The sequence below is a fragment of the Astatotilapia calliptera genome, chromosome 20 (assembly GCF_964374335.1).
Source record: "Astatotilapia calliptera chromosome 20, fAstCal68.1, whole genome shotgun sequence".
NCBI classification, from domain to species: Eukaryota; Metazoa; Chordata; class Actinopteri; order Cichliformes; family Cichlidae; genus Astatotilapia; species Astatotilapia calliptera.
This window is the reverse complement of record NC_137441.1, coordinates 8,103,433-8,115,943: the sequence shown is the minus strand read 5'-3', so window position 1 is coordinate 8,115,943 and position 12,511 is coordinate 8,103,433. Positions and strand designations below refer to the sequence as shown.

Genomic DNA, 12,511 nt, shown 5'->3' with positions numbered 1-12,511 from the left:
TTGCTCTTTTTAAATAACCACGATGCCCTGGGGGGATCGTGTTGTTGTCGGGGAAAGTGAAGTATTCACTGGATAAAAGCTATTTGCATGAAGGAAATATACCCATATTAGAATTTGATGAGCTGCACTTGCTTAGTAAATAAATGAATTAATCCTGTCTATTGTCCTTGTGATTTATTCAGCTAGTGTCCTCACTGGAGACTAGAAGTTAATTAAGATCATAGTGAAGGATGCGGTTCTGTCTAGCTACTCATAAAGATATTGTGTGTGGAGCAGCAGTCCTCGGTTTGACTGCAGTTTACACGTACACTTCTTTTATCTAAGATTTTCGTGCTATTTGGAGATAATAGTAATTTGATTGTAATAATTGAATTAATCATCACCAATTGTACATTGGAGCAACAGTAAAAAACAAAACAAAAAAAACCTCCATCCCAGTGTGATCGGTCATATCTGATCTGATATATCTGTGGGAAAACAGTTTTTCAATTATCACCTAAAAATTAGTTTTAATGAAAAATAGCTTTCATTATTTTCACAGATTCAGTTCTCCTGCTCAGGTGAATTGAATCTATGATTTAATAGCAGTGCCTTTGGTAGACAGAAGGTTTTATAGAATAACACCAAAACCACTGGTGTAAATGAAGAGAAACTGCTCTGTTTGCTAACATTTATATTCATGTAGGTGTTCTTTCCTTTACGTAATAAGAAGACTTTTACACTTTGAGATGATAAAATAATAAAAAATATATCCTAATAGTGGGCAACTTGTTTTAATAAAACAATAACTGCATTCTCATTCTCAACAGATATTAGTGAGGTGACTTTTCAAAACATTATTGTAGCAATGATTTGTGTAGTTTGCAGTTGTCGTACAGTGCATACATATTTCACCTTTCAGCTGATAGTTTTCCAAAGCAGGTGTTTTTTTTTTTTTGCAACAGCAAAAACAAACAAACAGGAAAACTGTACTTTTAATTTGAATATTTTTTGTCTTTGCATTTATCTTTGAAGGTAGTGCTCATATGAGTGAAATGGTTAAGGTAGAGTTTTAAGAACTGGAGATTTCCACAAGCACTTAAAAGGACTATCAAGAAAAACCCATGAAATCCGCTTTGCTGACAATTCCATTAGCATACTACACATTGAGATTTTAAGCAATTACGACAAATGAGAAAGCCAATGTAGTTAAAGCTGTGGGGCCCTGTTAAGGCATCTATAACATGACGGCAAGTTGTACTAACATGAATTGACAGCCACATAAAAACGGGAAGAACGTATTTGTTGGTCGAAGATAGTAAAGGTGTATCTGATTTCTTTACTGGGACAGACCATGAAAGAACTCGAGCTCATACTTGGCTTAGATCAGCTATACAGTCCTTTTCTCATTCCCAGCACATGTACTGGTTAATGTATTTTATTTAACTTATACCTTCTACTGCACGTGCGTTTTGCTTTTTCAAGAAAAGAAGAAAAACATGTTTAATTTTTTTATTTAAAATCTTATGACAATATTGTCCTGTCTTCCTCCCGTCACCCCAACCGGATGTGGCAGATCGCCATTTGTCAGGGACCAAGCAGTAAGGCATAAAGCACACAGGTGTTTAATTTTAAAAAAAAAAAGGGGGTTTTATTGACCCCAAAATATAAAAAGATACTTAACAAAGACAAAAAACCTAAACAGGCAGCCAATAAAAGAGGTCAACTCAATAAACTAAACTCAAGATAACAATTAACCAAACCTCAAACAACCATAAGACAAACTAACCTGCTGAAATGACACACGAGGGAACTTAAATACTGGCTTAGCTAAACCAAATGTCACACAAAGGGGAAAGCATGGCTGCCATATAACCAACTACTACAAAACAATTAAAGAAACTTGAAACACCCCCCAGGCAACGAAGCATGTGGTTTCATCCAATGAGGCTGTCAGCAGTACTACAGCTCCCCCAGCCCTTTGCCACACCTTTTGCCAACCAGGAAGGAGAAGCCAAACCCCAGGTAACTCAAGCAAAGAAAGATTGATTAATATAACATAAAACAGAACTTTAACCTTGTAGTGTTAATATGTGTGCACGCCATATAAACATTGGAAGGTGTGATGAAAAAATAAATAAATTTAATAAAGAAATAATATTGGACAATAAGTCAGATATATTTAAAGTTGACTGCAAAGCAAACTAAAGTGAAGCAACTAATGGTGAGGTGTGGCGCTTACTCTGTGTGGCTTGCCATCACACCGCCCCTCCCTGAGCCTGGTTCTGCTGGAGGCTTCTTCCCATTAAAAGGGAGTTTTTCCTTCTCACTGTTGCCAGTGCGCTTGCTCACTGGGGGGCCATGTGATTGTTGGAGTTTTTTCTGTTTCCTTTGTATTATTTTGGGTCTTGGCCTTACAATATACAGCATCATAAGGCAACTGTTGTTGTGATTTGGCGCTATTTAGATAAAAGTGAAGTGAACTAAACTCATTTATTCAAATCGTTTATATTACTTTGGAAGTAAATCTTAAATAGATTTGTTTGACATTTGGTGGGGGAGAACAGCCTTAATTGCACTTCCTGAACTTACGGCTGTTTCAGCTCCTGCTCAAAGCAGGTGGACACTTCTTACCAGAGACAATGAATGACTCTATATAACATGATCAGCCCTGCTCATTGTTGGTGCCTCACTGGTAGATGTGTATGTGGATATATATGATTGGTTGTTTTGTAATTTTTCTACTCTAAATCTATCCTATCCTATTTTTAATAATATAATGATGAAAGCCAGCTTAGCAAAGTTGTACTAAAACATTTGACAGATTTTCGAGCGCCGTGTACCACATAAAATTGTTTCAAGGTCAGTTAAAACAACCAGAATTCCTACATAAGGCACACGGGATTATAAGCGGCACTGTCGATTTTCAGAAAAATCAAAGGATTTATTTTAAGTGTGCCGTATTTTCCACACCACTAAAGTTGCAGCATTTTTACAAACCAATTCTGGTTCATCCATTTCATTCAACGATCCGCTTTCGCCCTTCTCATTTTTGCGCCACGTACGTATGAAAACAAAGGTACTGCGCATGCGTGTTTTACCCATATTCTATCGCAATATTTAATTTTCTTATCGTTGCCCGACATTATACCGGTATTACTGTGAAGGGTATGATATGGCCCAGCCCTACTGCATGGACCATGGAAGTAGGTGAAATTGTGCCAAAAACCACTTTTTTTTTTTAAAGTATTCTAACTCTTTTAGCAAACCTAACCAAGCAGGTCCCAGTCATAATCTGTGATGACCCCAGTGATGTAGCCAAAGAGAAAAACAAAACATGACTTTTGAAATCCATCAATTATACTTTTTGTCTACTCCATAACAGTACTTGGAAGAATAAATTCTAAAAAAGACAAACAAAAAATACTGTTGATGACTTAGCCCTCATGGGGTCAACCAGGCAAAGGGAAGCAAAACCTAACAGTAATTGAAACACCCCGCCTCCCTATGTGGATGTTGGGGCTCTTTCAACCAGGAGTGGCACAGATGCCAAAGGACAGCGTTCAGCATCTAAAGCAGCTTTAACAGAATGGCAGTATTTGACTCCCTGAATGATGAAGGGTTGGCTTTTTTGTTGGTGCCAGCTGAGTAAAAGCCCCAAACCTGCTTGATAGTACAACAGCTGCTCCTGGGGGCTACACATGAATATGTCAACAGACTCTTCCAGCCCATTTATTTGATTTATCCTCCTTTTTGCAAATACTGCTTATTTATTTGTCTGTTTGTTTGTATTTATGGAAATTAACTTATAAGGACCTTGTTTATTTGAAAACGTTTTAGCAAGTTGCTCCATGTAAAGGCTGCTTGAGTCAGTAACCCAACAGCAATGGCAATTTCATTTATTTGGCACATTTCATTATGTGTAAACTCAATGTGCTTAACACAGGTGATAAAAAACAGTGTAGCTTTAGAATGCCTTAAGGCAGTGAAAACTGGAGTAAACTGAGTAAAAGGAAACAGTATTATTAGCCTGATTATATGTAACTGCACAAGCCACCATCATGTTGTTTGAATTAACATGTACAGAAAAAAGTCCCGATCACTCTGTGACATGTGGCCTCTAGTGCTTTAAGTTTGTTTTTATAAACTGTTTACCTTTAGAGTGATGCCACTTAGTTGTCATAAAAGATAAAAGATATCTACATCTGTCTCTCTTCCCTTGATTTTTTTATTTCAAAAAGAGCTTTAGGTAATAAATGCACTCATACTATCTAAAATCTAAAGCTGCATGCTCCCATAGGTCCTCATTACTGCCTGAATTTTGTATGTCTTGTTTTTTGCTGTGCAGAACTCACCAGATCCAATAATAGATGGGCCCCAAGATGTTTCAGAACATTACAGTATATTTAATTCATTTTTTTATTATGAATATCTGTTGGTACCACTGCTGGCCATGTCCCCCAGCAGCTATTTAAACGACTTAATAGCCAGGCACAGCAGCTATATTTCACATATACTTCTTTCCTGTGTACTTACAGAGGCAAGCAGTAGAGGCACAGCAGTGATTGAAGTGAAGCCCTTAGTGGTGACAGTTCCAGCCTTGATATTAATGGAAGCCCACATAATTGCGCAAGCCATTAAGGAAGTACAGATGCTATCAGGGAGTGCACACATCGTTATTTCTCAGTGTAACACCTCATTAATATTTGTTGTTTTTTAATTTTTTTTCTCCACCTCCCTCCTACTTTGAGAGGATGAAGGGAGGACTGGATGCTGTGCGAGATAGAAAATGACAGCGAGATGAATCTTCCTGACTCCAGGCAGATGTTTCCTGTTAAGCATTCAAATTAGAGGCACACCTTGATGAGAGCTTCAACAGGACACCCAGTAGAAATATTTTGGTAGATCATAAAATAGATGTAGGCATCCTCATCGCATGACTGAAACTTCCCTGAGTATTTCAAAGGTCAGATGGCTAAGAGCGAGGTGTGATCTATTCAGAGCTGGCAGAAACAGCAGCATCCCTCTCTAACCTTTTACTACTCAGGTCATTGTTGGGTTTGTTGTCACCTCCGGTCTTTTTTACAGTCTCTGGAAACATCAAGTGTTGGACCTGAAGTGTTGAACTGGCAAACATGGCCATGCTGTAAATATTTTACTTGCAATGTGTCACTTGTTCAATTTAGCTGATCTTTAGTAATTAAAAGGATGCTCTGATGATACAGATTCTCTCATGCAGATTTGGTTATTGAACTAGAGCAATGATGCTGGAGAAGCGGTTGACCTTCGTGTATACCTGAAGGAAAATGATCTCAAGAATAAAACTAGGTCTGATTTCAATTAAGCACACTGCCACACTTCCTGTATGATTTGTGTGTATATCAGAGTTAGCTAATCACCCCACATCATTTAGGATTTAGGATATTTAACAAATAATATTTAGAACATACCTGTTCAAAATGCCAGATATACAGTAGATGAAAAGCTCTCTTTCCAAGTACTTGCTAAAATTGTACCAAATAGACAATTAGCCATGGTTGCTAATTAACCAAATACATATATTCCTGAATTAATTTAGAATAACGTTAATTGTAAATTTTTAATTCCAGAGGTCATGACAACTGATCAAACATAGAACATTAAAATAATTCCAATCTAATCCATTGACAAGGTGTCCAAATATATTTGAATATAATGTTTTCTGTTTTATATCCATGTGGGCATCGATTGATGGATTGACCTCAATCATTCATCTATTCTATTGTTCTATTTTTTGCTCTTTTCTATTTTTTCCCGTCGAGGAAAAAGCCGTTCCATTTACCAATGTTGCAGGTATCTGGATCCAAACTTCGCAGCTGCTCCAGGATGAAAATTTCCAGTTTGGCTGTTGCAGAATTTCAGGGTGGCTCTTGTTGACTTTAATCGCCACGGCTTGGTTGGTTTCTGTGTTACGACATTTGGTTACAAACCAAACCAAAGAGTTGAAGGATGGGTTCACACTAAATCTGACCCTAATCAACTTAATATGAATCAATCAAAGAAAATTTTGTTTTGGAGAATTTTGAAATGATGAAACTGACAATTATGAAACATTTTGTTAGTGTATTTATTTCTTTTTTCTTTTGCATACCATGTCTAGCTTTTCTGTATATGGTCATGTTGTAGATTTGGGAGCAAACAAGAAATCGATTAAAATGTTCTGTTTTATTTTAACAATCATTAACTTCATATATTCATATTTATACAAGCAGTGCTTTTATACCTGTGTGTGTGTGTGCGTGCGTGCGTGCGTGTGTGCGTGTGTAGGTGTGTCATTAATAACCTTTCTGTGTGGAACTTCAGGAAGCAGTTGCTGGTAAATGTGAGGTGGACATCACATTTCTGACTTTTGGAGTACCATTGAATTCCTGTACTTTCTGCACCCCTTTGTAGTCCTATCTATGTTCCTAACACACACACACACACACCAACACAGATGTGCACATGCCCTCCTTTACATGCACATACTATTGCTTACCCACACACATTACTTGAGTCTTACCTGAACTGACCCCTGACCTCCTAATTGCACCTCAAAACTGTTTCTGGGTCTATTTCAGTTTAAACATGGATTAAAAAAAAAAGAAGGATTTTACGTTCCTGTTGGGGAACCATCAACATGCTGCTGTGTTGTTACCTACACTTACATAACAAGCACACAAAGAGCTTTGCTTATGTTTTAGACTCCAGCCACCACTTTTATTCTTAATTATGTACAAAATCTTTCACATTAAAATTAACACAGGTTTTAGTCTTTGTAGGATTGATTTATACAAGGCAAATTTTTCCTGTAAAAAGAGAACACATATTGTTAATATAAACAAAACCGCGGTTACCTGATTTAAGATCTAGTTTGCTCTCTCGTTTTTACATTTCTTATTACATAACAAATCCATGCTTCATTATTCTTAATTTGTGTTGTTCTTCCATGAAAATACATGAATTAATCTTATTTTCTACTTTAAAAAAATAATTTCAGTTCAAAACAATAGCTAAATGGGTGATAATTTCCATTTAAATTTAATTCAGAAGTGTCATCAAAGAAGAAGAGATATACAGATACATAAGTGTTTGTGTTTGATAGTTGCAGTTTGGCACATCAACAGTTCGTATAGGCAACAAAAGAGTTAAGCTGCTGTAGTTGGACACTGCAGAGGTAGTTACGTTTGTTGCACTTCCTATGACCCCACAGTTTCCCAAGACACATTACAAACAAAAGTAATAGTAGTAAATACTAAAGTCATAGTGAATGTAAAACTCCTTGAAACCATGAATTCAGGAAAGTAATCACAGGATTCTCAAGAGTACAGAGAGGATTACTGTCATACTTTTATAAGGCATCACCTAAAAAAAATCACATCCATAACAACCAATTAACTCATATGAAAAATAGATGAAATGAGTAAGATTTATGCAAAGATTCCCTACATGTTTCAGCAGTCGTGATGCAATAATTTATTTAAACAGAGAGCTCAAGGAGAAATGATTGAATGTATTAAACATCTAACCCATAATCTGCAAAAGATTAAAAATTACACATAATGCCCAGTATGTAAACCAAATGCTGCAAATAATTTTTCATTGATTACCGACCATGGTGGAGGATCAATATTCACCCTTTAATAACCTCAACTTGGGCATTCCCACTGCTTGTGTGGCAATCCCACATAGAAACATTACTGTAATATATAGCTTTGTTTACAGTTAGAACCCTTTGTGCCACTACAGTTATTTATCTCCACCACCTTATTACTGTTATTTGCAATGAGGTAACTACTTCAAGGCAGTTTTCCAGCTTCTAACTAGACCAACTGGGAATATGTTTGTTGAGAATGATATGACTGGGACACATCACCATCACTCCTCCCCAAATTACTGTCATGTTATAGTGCTCCAATATAATTACTGTATATGAATAATGCTGTGCAATATCGCTTTCTAAATGAAGCAGGCCTTAAATTGGCCCCTGAAGGAAGTCTAAGTCGTTGAAATTGAGAAAGTATTTGATGAACTGGTCTAAGTTTTATATTGTTTCGACTTGCAAATCCAGTTTTCCTCTGTATATACTACTTGACAACAAACCAACCTAGGCCAAGTGTGGTAATCTATTGGAAGCTGCTTGGGAACACTGTAAAATAACAAAATAGGACTTAAAGTAATCAATAATATGATGCGTATTTTTCTTTTAAGATTAAGGTTCAACATACAATGCATTAGATACAAAATAGTACATTTTTTATTCAAGTCATGTTTATGATTCACTCTCGGAGAAAATAGTTGCTTTGTATTTAATTTCGCCAGTGTCGTCACAGTACCCTTGCTTGCAGATCCCTTCCCAGACGCCTTAACGCCCACTCACATCCTGGGCCAGCTGACCTCAGGAATTCGCATGATAAGGTGGGGCCAGGTTTCACAATGAGCTCACCCGAAACTCTGGCTGATTGGGACCCACGCCCAGTTTCACACCTTGGCTCAGGCGATTAGAGGATCATCAGGGGGTCCTTTTGTACCTCTGTGGGGGGATACTCCCACTAGGTTTATATCTGGGACTCTCCACCATTTGACCTTAGAACTGAAGAAGCTTCTCGGATGAGAGGTGAAACGTCTTCAAGCAACTTAAAGAAGTCCGTCTGCTTTTCTTTGCAAGCTCCTTTGACTACGATGACCTGGATGACTGAGAACCTTCACAGACACCTTGCTTGCATCCTTTACTTATTCCTCTGAATAGCATTAAGAAAACTTGGATGTCCTCAATGATGGTGGTCTAGATTGATTTCCAGGTCAAGCGGAGAATGGAGGACAAAGAAAAAAATAGAATACGAAAAATGAGATGCACTAATAACTTGGCTGAAGCTGAAAGAAGTCAAACTAAGTTTTAGAAAAAGTTTGTGTCGTCAGGGGCCAAGCTTACATCAGATAGACCTTGTTCTGTTCCTCCTAGTTATTAACTTAATACATGAAGGTAACTTATCTTATCTCGAAATGATGTGAAAGCCTCTGCACATTATCTGTGTGGAGAAAACTGCCTTTAGCTTCTTGTGAGCACAGGCATATTATCCCCAAGGGTTGATTAGACTGACCTAGTGACTTCGGGATGATTATTGGCATAACTATTATAGCCAAAATATTTAAATTGGGCTATTTCAGAATTTGCTGCTCCCTGGGGATATCACACCACCTGTGTCTGCTCCTCAACGCCTCAATCCCTGTGGGGCTGAAACCTTCACCAAACACAGGCCAGCAAAATGCAAACAGACTAATGAGGGATTTATCTTCTTCCCTCCTTTTAACTCATACATCCCAGCTCCACTTCTGCCCTGTATTAGCATGGTTTTGTCCACACTGAGATCATAATCCATTTGTATGTCCTTGAATGTAGCACAGTAAAGTCTTTTCTGTCAACAGCCCTGAAATCACCCCAAGTGCTCAGCAATCTAATTAGAATTATTCTTCCTTTCCCTCGCAGTGCCATCCGACCAGCTTTGTGGGGGGTTGTTAAGCATGTATTACTCCCTGTGGGTGGCTTGCCACAAAGAGACGGCAACACCCCATCAGAAGAAATATTATACAGTGCCTTCATTACCCTGTGAACCAGCAACATTTCCCACAGCTAATAAGTAGTATAAGAAATACTTTTGGTTTAGCTTAAACAGTGTTTCTTTCTTTTCTGTCTTTCTATTTTTTTCCTTTTTGGTGGCATTTGGACAGATGACATGTATTTCATGTAATTAACGTGCTATATTTTTTGTCACAAACTCAAAGCAATTTGAAGTAGAAGTTCATGTTTCAAGAAAACATCAATTACAGTCTTTTTAATAGGAAACTCATGTGAGCATCCTGAGACAGGGATGAGGAATTCTCTCCACAGTCATCCTAAATATCTTTGCACTCTTTATCCACTTCCATTTCCTCTGTTTCTCTTCCCCTCCCTCTTCATTTTGTTCCCCTTTCAAATATCCATTCTTTCTAATTGGATCTGATGAGGATGGGGACTTCATTACCGGCTTGCAATGAATTATTATGTGGTGTAATTGGCCCTCCAGTCCCATAGGAGGTGCCCTGCTCCAGCTGACTCAACTGGAGGAGGCTCTTCTGGCCCAGGTGGAGGCTTTTGTACAGCTGAGGTCGAACTTTATCTCAGTAGATCAATTTGTCTTTGTGTCAGAATTTCCAACAGATTCTTACTGGAGTTGTTCGAAGATGAAATTTAATGGGTCTTCAACAGATGCTTTAGAATTGCCCATATTTATAGTTTCAGAAAACTAATGATCAAAATCTTTCTGTTCCATAGTCATGAGTTAATTAACATGTGTTAATGACTTCTGAGATGCTAATTGAGAGACAGTGTTTACACCACAATAAGCAATGCATTCAGGCGGCCGAAAAGAGCTCATGACTGATGTATGGCTGGCTAGTGGTGCATGGCCCACATGACTCTCCAAAATATATATTTAATAAATCATGTCATTCTGTCAGAGTGACTGATAATTACCCTAAAGACACTGAAAGATTATCAGATGTTTTCCTGTTTTACTCATTGCAGCTATGGCTGTATCCTTTCTCATTTCAGCAGATTAGCAAACAATGCAAGCAATGTGGTCCTGGAGAAAAAAAAAACCTAATGTTGATTGTTAATTGAAAAATTAGAAAGTCAATCAGAGGCTAGAGATCTAATTAAACTGGAATGGAAATCCTGCTACAGACTCAATTGCTCTCTCCAATTTATAATCTCCTGAAGGTTCTGATTTGCCTGGTAAGTGAATGCAGCTCTCCTCTGTGTGATGCTAAAATACAATTGGCTTTTCTAGCTTAGCCATCTGACAGGCTGATTTGGATTCAATCACAGTCCCTTCTCTGGCTGTGAAAAAGATGAAAATAATAATCTAAAGTCATTATGCGGATGGGAAGTCTCTAAACAAGGACAGACCTGAGTATCTGCTTCTCCCCTGAGAAGCCCATGTGGAGTCATTTTCTAATTCAGGCCCGAAGCTTACAGGATAGAGTAAGCAGTGGAGTCTGCTCTGAGCTGGCATGCTTGAGCAATGCCTCAAATGTCTTAGTTAAGGACAGCACATTATTCTTTAAGGAACTGATGGCAAAATGAAGATGTCACTTATGACAAACTAGTCTGAGTGCACTGGGTTGCTGCTCATCAGTTATGTTGTCAGAATCTGAGGTAGCTGTGCCTGAAATCTCTTGCAACCTATGAAGACTGTTGCCTCCACTCACATCATTGTTTACCTTACAGTTAGTGTTTCTTGTGGAAAGGGACAGGCAAACCTTGTTAATTATAAATAACAAGAGCCAGATAATGTAAAGAGATTCTGAAACCCAGCAACGCTGTGTCTGTGGGGGAGTTCTTTGACAAACACGTGAAAATGAAAATTCTCTTAGCCACATGTAATCTATATTGGCTGTCTCTAATATGTTATGGGATTTCATGGATGCTGACTGCAGCAATTTTTATTTCTGCCCAAACATTTTTCTTTCTGCCTCCCGGTGATCATTACAGAGATCCATGGAAATGACTGATTGAGGGTTGTTGAATATGTGAATTGTCAATAATCAAACCCATGCCACAAAAATATTCACCATCCGACTTTGAATTTAATTTGGCAAAAAAAAAATCCTAATTCTACAGCTGCAACAATAAAAATGTCTTTGCTAAATACCAGCATGAGCATTGCCATTTCAAATAGGGCAACTAGCTAAAAGCACTAAGAAGTACTGTCTCACAAAGCCAGTAATATGGCTGCACACTGCTTTTATGGCTACTGATCGTGATGGCGTCACCAGTGTTGGTAAGGTTACTTTTAAAATGTATTCCATTACAGATTACCCCAAAATGTATTTTGTAACGTATTCCGTTACGTAGTCTGAATACTTTGGATTACCTATTATATTATCATACTTTTTACAACTACATGAATGTTCTATTGCTGTGTGAATTATTACTTTTACTGAAGGTTACTCGCCATACCAATACCGACGAAAAAAGTGTACAGGCGAGTCTTAATAGCTTACTTCAGGCACTCTTTTTGGCTGCAGTGGTTATTATTATGTTTGCATGCTTCCATCTCCCGTTTCTGGTCGGTGACAACTTGTACTTTTCAACTATCCTTTTTTTCCCTCCCTGGCGCTCACAAACACATAACAAGTATGGCAGTCCATTCTCCCTGCAGCACGGACTACACCGCCCATGGGGCTACATTCTTTAGGGCTATGCCTGTAAAACTCTGCCTATTGCCTTCATATTAAATCATTTTTGTGAATAATTTTTTTAATATTTCTTCATGTCGTTATGCGGGTCACAAGTAGGGGTGACATAGGCCGCGAGATTGAGACACAGGCATTAGAGCCTCTTAATACGTGTTTTGTTTGGGGTGTGGAAACCAAAAATAGAGAGGGTGTAGCCGAACATATGAAACAGGAGAATACCGCCGTGTAATCCCTTTATTTCAGCAAAGTAACTGTATTCTGAATATCACCTTTT

The 12,511-nt window shown here is 37.9% G+C and overlaps 1 long non-coding RNA gene across 1 annotated transcript in view; it reads left to right on the top strand.

Annotated features, from left to right (window-relative positions):
* The first annotated feature begins 1,964 nt into the window (after window positions 1–1,964).
* The window catches only part of LOC113013863 (uncharacterized), a 51,883-nt gene continuing 41,336 nt past the window's right edge, over window positions 1,965–12,511 (top strand). Inside the window, exon 1 of the long non-coding RNA XR_003270880.2 lies at window positions 1,965–2,004. This is a non-coding gene — a long non-coding RNA (uncharacterized LOC113013863). The remainder of the gene's footprint in view (window positions 2,005–12,511) is intronic.